The sequence below is a fragment of the Eulemur rufifrons genome, chromosome 20, assembly GCF_041146395.1.
Source record: "Eulemur rufifrons isolate Redbay chromosome 20, OSU_ERuf_1, whole genome shotgun sequence".
Taxonomy (NCBI): domain Eukaryota; kingdom Metazoa; phylum Chordata; class Mammalia; order Primates; family Lemuridae; genus Eulemur; species Eulemur rufifrons.
This window is the reverse complement of record NC_091002.1, coordinates 6,869,867-6,877,616: the sequence shown is the minus strand read 5'-3', so window position 1 is coordinate 6,877,616 and position 7,750 is coordinate 6,869,867. Positions and strand designations below refer to the sequence as shown.

Sequence of the window (7,750 nt, the reverse complement as noted above, 5' to 3'; positions counted from 1 at the left end):
TGGAGGACCTGGAGTTCCTTGCTACTGTGTTTACACTGTAACCAAAACTTTAGAAGAAACTTAGGGGCCCCAAGGGAATTGAGGAAAGCACCATTCTGCTGGTCGCTCAGAGGCAAATTCAGAAGCTGAATTTCTCAAAGTTGCACGAAAGCTGTTCAACCCTATGTCCAGAGTTTTAAACCGTCGCGGGATGGGAAGGAGGCAGGACTAGGAAGTGACACACAGATCACAAGGGATTTGTGATCCCCGCCCGCCCCCTCCCCGTGCCCCTCGCACAAAGGCAGGCTATGTAGGACAACGATTACTGAACTTGAAGCCTGGCTCTCTGCCACTACCTGACCTTGAACGAGTCGCTTAAGTTTTGACTAAGTCCCCTGTCCCCTCCATCTGTGAAATACGGAGGATGTGGGCTCCATAATAATACCCAGGCATTTAGGTTCTACCTTTTGCCAGGTGAGGCGTTTCCCACGTTCTCTCTTTTGATCCTTGGAAGAACAGTGGTCGATTTTACTAACCAATCCCACTTTACCTGGGACGTACAGTTCAGAGTTTAAGGAGCACGCCCAAGGTTACATAGCGAGACGGCGGCGGAGCTCGATTCCAATCCACGCGGTCCCAATCTGACAGCAGAGTACCTGCCCTAACGTTTCTCTCAACTACCCCAATGCCGCCACCTCCTCTTCTTCCCTAAACTAGCGTCCAGCGCGCCCTTTTGCTACAGGACATGCTCCGTCGCTCTGGAACAGTTTTCACTCTGCCTCGGGAAATTTTTCACGCCGCTCTGGGAGCCGAGCCTGCCCCGCCCGCGGCTCCTCCTCACTGGATTGGTCGAACTGCGAGAGGCGGAGATTAGAGGGAAGGGGAGCGAGGAGGCCCAGATTACCTCCCAACGCCCCAGCGCTCTGGGCGGGCGCGCTCTGAGAGTGCATCCGTGCGTGCGAGTGAGCACGAGAGGCCGCGGGACGCGCACGGTGGGCGGGGACAGGAATTGGGAAACAGGGGGTGCGGGCTGCCGTTGCCATGGCAGTGACGCCCGGCATCTGGAAGCGAACCCGGTCCCTTGCCCGCTAGCGCGCGCGCTCAGCCCCTCCCCACAGACACGCTGGAGGGAAAGGTCAAACTAAAGGGCTGGCCTGACCGGCAGGAGGGAGCCCCCACCCCGCGCCATGACGACTGCGGACGCCGCCGAGCTCCTGGTCCCACTGCGGCCCGGGGTGCGGGCGGGCGGCCCTTCGGCGGGAGCCGACCAAGTAAGCGCGGCTGGAGGAGAACGTGTCCGGAGAAGAGAGGACGCCGCGAGCTGAGTCCCCCAGGAACCCCCTTCCGGGGGCGCGGGAGGGCTCCAGACGCGGCCTCTGGGGGTGTCGTGGGGTCAGCGGGGGACACCCGAGTCGTGGGGGCCTCGGACGGGCGAGCGGGCGCTGCTCTGCGACCGGAGTGTGGCCGCCGGGGCAGGCGTGGGTGCGACCAGGGTAGGGGCGGCGGGCGGCCGCTAGTCGGGGCTCGGCGAGGCGGTAGGGCGCGGGCCGGGGAAGGCTTCGGGAAACACGCGGTGGGCAGCTGGGGGAGTCCTGTCCTCCCGACGACGCGCCTTGCTGTGCCAGGGCCGGCGAAGGTGGCGCGTTCACGGCCACTGGGCGGAGCCATGCTGAAGCGGGGCCGGGGCTGGTCTGGGCGGGACCAGAGTGGACAGATCCGCCCGGGGCAGCGCCAGGGCGTGGTCTGTGCGCGTTGCCGGGCCAGTGTTTGATGTTTGCTGCCTATGGTAATTTCAGGACTAAGTGATAAAAAAGTTACTTGGGAGAGGGAACTGCTTGATTGTTAGGCGTTCTTCCCCGTGCATGAAGGAAATAGGTTGGTCTTGCATACACACCACACACAAAACTGAATTTATGCCCAGTGGGCTTTAAAAATAATAAAAACTCCAAAGCCCCCAAACAAGGTTAGACGAGTTTCAGGTGTCAGGCTTCGTGTTCCGTGGGAGAAAAATATAAAAGGACGCCCAAGTGCTTGATGTGCCCAAGCAGTCAGGTTTTTGTAATCAGCTTTGGAACGCATGAAAGTGGTGTGTAGTTGTGAAGGCCAGGGGCAAGGAATCACGTTGACCCAGTGCCACCCGCCAGTTTGGAGCCTCCCTGAAAGTTACCTAGAAGACTGTTACCAGCCCACTACTGTGCTGATTGTGAATAAGCAGTGCTTTTGCTGGCTTTTTCCCTTTATGTTTTCCACTGTCATAACGTATGCTTGTATGCTACCTGTTTACGAAATGTTAGAATGAATTATCCATAAACTCTCCACTTCGAAGTTATCAGGCAGGAGCTCTGACATATGTCTTTTTTCAATATTTGAAAGTTGTTTGGAGATTTCAAATATAATGGATTCAAACTGATAGGGATTTTTTGAGTATTAATTATACCAAGTGAGTAATGTGGGGTTTTTTTGTTTTGTTTTGTTTGAGACAGAGTTTCGCTCTTTCACCTGGGCTAGAGTGCAATTGCCTCATCATAGCTCACCACAGCCTCAAACTCCTGAGCTCAAACGATCCTCCTGCTGCAGCCTCCAGAGTGGCTGGGACTACAGACGCTATGCCCAGTTAATTTTTCTATTTTTAGTACAGATAGGGTCTGGCTCTTGCTCAAGCTGGTCTCAAACTCCTGAGCTCCAGCAATCCTCTCACCTCAGCCTCCCAGAGTGCTAGGATTACAGGCATGAGCCATCGTGCCTGGCCTTGGTGATTATTTTCTATCAGGTATTTATCCATATTCATTTTAGGCTAATAATAATTTTGTTCAAATACATTCTCTACACTCCTAAGGCTGATTTCATTGATCCCAAGTTAATTTCTTTTCCTAGAGGAAGGTAATTGCATGTTTTGCCAAAAGACTCAGTGGAAAACTTCTACTTTATTCTACACAGTTCTACCAGTCAGAAGTAATTTGGATATTATGTATATTACAATTCTGCTTGTCAGAATTCTGAAATTGAAATATTTTATATGTGCTAAATATTTGCCATTTGCCAGGGGCAGTGAGCTGTTTACTTACATTCTGCTCCATGCCCGGCACTGCCGGGCTTCCTCACCTGCTGGTGTCCAAGGCACAAGCCAGAGAAGCTCAGCTCCATCTCTCTGTGGGCTCAGGCAGCCACGCCTTCTGCTTAATAAATAACTGAATTCAGTAGGGTAGAATTAGGAAACTACCTTTTTCTTCACATTAAAAAGGTAATATAAAACTTTAAAGGATGTTTCCACAACTAACTTAAAATAGTATTCTTTTGGACTTTTCTTTCTCAATTCTTTTTTTTTTTTTTTTTTTTATTTGAGACAGAGTCTCACTCTGTTGCCCAGGCTAGAGTGAGTGCCGTGGCGTCAGCCTAGCTCACAGCAACCTCAAACTCCTGAGCTCAAGCGATCCTCCCGTCTCAGCCTCCCGAGTAGCTGGGACTACAGGCATGCGCCACCATGCCCGGCTAATTTTTTCTATATATATTTTTAGCTGTCCATATAATTTCTTTCTATTTTTAGTAGAGATGGGGTCTCGCTCTTGCTCAGGCTGGTCTCGAACTCCTGAGCTCAAACGATCCGCCCACCTCAGCCTCCCAGAGTGCTAGGATTACAGGCGTGAGCCACCGTGCCCGGCCACTTTCTCAATTCTTGAAAACAGCTTTGGCAGGGCCTTTGGGGGATATTATTGAAGAGTAATGTTTTCAGGTATTAGAAAGCTCAGTTCAGTCTAAAGCAAACCTTCCATCCTGCATACAACTTAAAAGTTTCTTGTAAGCTTTCCACTCTCAGCCCAGCTCAACCCTGACCCTAAAGCTTGAGGTTCAGTGGTGGGAAGGATGGGCAATATTTGTTCTTTTACTCTCTTCTTTCTTCCCCTGTTTCACCCTCCAAATTCCTAGACTGTGGCTCTTGATGTGTATCCATTTGGAGAATAAGATACTAGCTCCCCCTTCTGACAAGCACCGGCACTCTCTGAGTGAGTCACTTGAAAGTCTTCCTCAGTTGGCTCTGGGTGGGTGAGACCATCCCTGTCTCACCTCTACATATAAATTCACCTCTGTAGAACTTTCTTTCTAACAAATCTCTATTTTTCTCTTTCACAGGATGCTGGGGAGATGAGCAATGGATGATTTTGGCTTCCTCTGAATAACTCCTGAGAGGGCATGTGTAGTTCTTCTGTGGGAGGACATTGTCACGTGTTTCAACAGCTTTGAGGCTTTAGCTAAACTTGTGAGAGGTAGGGAAATGTCTAATTATACATCCTGTTATGTTTGCATATGTTAAAAGGCATATTGAGAGAAGAAAAACAGGATTGTAAGTGGAAGGAAAGTGAAAACAGGAAAGCTTATTGAGAAAATGGAGGGAGAGAAAAATCGGGAATTGGAGAGAGAGAAGACAAGACCGCTAATCTAGATATTCTGAAATTCTTGCTAATGTCTTGACTTGCATTAACTCACTCTCAGCTATGCTTGCCTGTGGATGCTGAAGCATGATATTTTATTTGGAAAGAGTCTAATGTAGTAAAATAAGTGATAACTTTAAAATGAAAAAGAGGCAATGAAGAACAGTGCACTAAATAGCTAAAAATTATTTTTTAATTGTAGCAAAGATTGAAACTGTTCTACCATCCATTTTCAGTTCCCTTGAGTGACAGCCATGGTGTTTAGAAGGGGAAACCTCATCTTCAGATCCAGAGGAGGGCTCTGGTTGCTCTAAACCATTTGGAATAATCCCATTTCCTTGTCATAGTGATTGATGCAGATTTAAGTCAATCAGGGAATGGCACTTTCCTAGTTACATAAATTGGATCGGGGTGGCCCAGTCAGAGTGAAGCTTGAGACCATATGGTGGTTCTAAAAACTGGCCTTGGCCTTTGCTCTACTGTTGGATGTGAACGAGTAGCCAGCACGTGTGCTGCTGGCAGTCATTTTATGAGGCCAGCCTGAGAACAAAGCCATCATTTAGAGGCAGGCAATACTGAGAGAATTGCAGAAAAATTATGCCGGGGCTCTGACCAAGCCTCAGTTGCAGGAGCCAGTAAATTCCCTCAATTGTTGAAGCCAGTTGAGTAGCTTTTCTGTTACTTGCAGCAGAATCATCTTGATGGATAACCTGTTGTGCATGAATAATTTAGGCTAAATGAAAACAAACAGGCCTCACTAAAAGATGATACATTTGTTTCTGTAATATACATGCTATAAAGGATAAAAACTAAAATCCCAAAAGCCAAACCTCACTGACTCATTCCGGCCCTTTGCCTTGGGAATAGCAAATGCAAAGGAGCAATTGGACTCAGTAGTGTTTGCCTCCACGTGACCCAGGCAAACATAGGATGCCTTATTCTGATGCACTGCCTCCTTCACATTCTCTCAAAAAGATCCACTAATCCTGCACCAGTATTGTAAGTATTGGGGGAAAGGAGTTTCTGAATCATCATGTTAGGAATTGCCTTTTGCAGCTGAATCTTCACCAGTTAGTTAAGCTCTCCCCTGCCATCTGCTGTACTCTCGAACTGCTGCAAAGAACAGTATCTGATAGAAATTCCATGGTATGAAATCTCATTTTTACATCTTGTTCAGCCCTGGCTTCAGAGGAACATACCCTTAAGATCTCCAAGGGTACTGTCACAAGGTGTCAGGTCTTCAAAGGCAGCCCTTTTATCAGTAGATGATTGTGCACAAAAATTCATCCGAACCAGCCTCATCTTTCATCCTTGCAAGCTCATCTCATCCCCAGTTCTGGGGACAGTCAGGTCTGTCTGAGAGAATTAAAGGAAGTTATTTCAGTTTGACGGCTTAATATCATCTTAGTCTGTTGGCACATATGAAAGTGACTCACAGTGCTGGGCATGCAGTAGGCATTGCTCCTTAGGTCTGACTGTTAGAGTCTTGCTGCATTTTTGTGAGCAAACCCATTCTCTTGTGCCTCTGTCCTAGAATTTACATCCCTCTCTCTCCTCTCTCTGTTTAGTCTTTAGTTTATCAAGGATTGAAGTTCCTTTTGTAATCAGTTCAGCCTGGTAAAGGGCTGGCCAGGTCTTTGAAACTTGCTTCCAAGTCTTTCTAACATTTACTCCTTCCTTCCTTCCTTCCCTCCCTCCCTCATTCAGTAAGTTTGTTCATTAGAGAACTTTTGCCAGGTGTTAATTATCCATGGAGATTCAAATGTCTTAGATATGTTCCTTAGAAGCAGAGATTGAGGTGGGAATTGTTAGGCAAGTGAAACAGAATGCTCTCAAGGTGGGAGGGAAACAGCAGGGCAGGGGAAGAAGCTCTGCAGTGACGGGCGCAGTGGAGAGTGAGCCATACGATGAAGGCCTGTAGGCCATGGGGGCTGGGCTGTGATGCCCTTCCTGTCAGTCTGCTCGCTCTGTCCGCCTCTGGGAGTGGGGAGGGGGAGCTAATGTAAACCCTCTGGCTTCTCCAGACCAGGTGTGTGAGCATGCACATGCGTGATCAGGGACCCTGTCCCCAGCTGCACTGAGGGCTCAGAAGAGCATGACTCGGTGAGGATAAAGTAACAGGTGATCATTCTTAAAAATACATTCTATACAAATATCCCTGGTTTTAATGGAAGGGAAAATTAGGATTAGATGAGGGATTATAAAATATGCTGAGATTTAATTATTCAATAATCGTTCCAAATTATTAAACATGACAATTGCATAATGATATAGTTGGCCACTATTGTGCATTACTGTGGTGACATAAACTTCTGAACACTGTGTCTTCATTAATCATGAGGTCAGTCCCTGGAGGGAGCTCATTGGCATCTTCCCAAGTTTGGGGTGGATGTTGGTGCCTAGACAGTGTCTAAATGACAAAAGTCAGGGCCAAGAGCACAGAGAGGGCTCAGGGTAGAGTGAGCTGAGAGTGTTCAGGGGTCACCTGTCCCTGTTGTGCATCTGTCATTCCCAGGTGGCTCCCAGCATCTCCCCTTGTGAGTGGCAGGAAGATAAACTTCACCCATTGGAGACAAGTGGCCCAGATGGAGAGAAGCTGGGAACCTGGACCCTGAAGAGGCACCAGGCCCTGGAGCTGGAGGTGAGGAGAGTCCACCTGGCTCAGAGGATTGAAGACCTGGAGTGGGAGCTGTCCTTGCTCCTTCAGGTGGCCAATAGCAGTTTGAGCATGGGAGAGAGCTGGCCCAGCCGACACAGCGGCCTAAGGGGCACTGAGTCACACCAGATGCTGCATGGTGGCCACCTCCGGGAGGTGTCTTCTCACCAAGAACATGAACGGGTTCCCCTGGTAGGAAGGAGTGGGCATCTGGGGCCCGGAGTGTGTGGTGGTTTTACGACGTGCTCCTACAGGGAAACACCTGGATTTCTTTCAGAGCCTGGACCTCAGCTTGTGCTAAATTCTGCCTTGAACTTTCTGGGGTGAGGGAAAATAAACTGACATGGGTTGACAAAATCAGTGTGTGCTATCAGAGTCTGTGCCTCAGTTTTCTCACTCAGCTGTGGGCCCTGGCTTCCCCCAAAATTTCAGTTGGGGCCCCTGGCTTGAGGGGTGAGAAGTGCTTGGGGGGGGCCCTGAGAACATAGCTGCAGCCAGAGCACATCCACGTCCCATCTTCCATCACACCTCACGGCTGAGTCTGCAAGGCCCCCAGTGTGGCTTGTGGGGAGTCCAAGCAGCCATGTCCCCTCCTGGCTCCAGCCAACCTCCTGGACACAGAGGAGGGTTCTGTCTGTGGCCTGGGCCTCCTGAGCACATCAAATGTCCCAGTACCAAAGGAGACTCT

The 7,750-nt window shown here is 49.2% G+C and overlaps 1 long non-coding RNA gene across 1 annotated transcript; it reads left to right on the top strand.

Moving 5' to 3' along the window:
• The first annotated feature begins 1,193 nt into the window (after window positions 1–1,193).
• On the top strand, window positions 1,194–7,408 carry LOC138400978 (uncharacterized). Its single transcript, XR_011236402.1, has 3 exons — window positions 1,194–1,250; window positions 4,108–4,241; window positions 6,922–7,408. It is a non-coding gene; the product is annotated as an uncharacterized lncRNA (long non-coding RNA).
• Window positions 7,409–7,750: the final 342 nt, after the last annotated feature.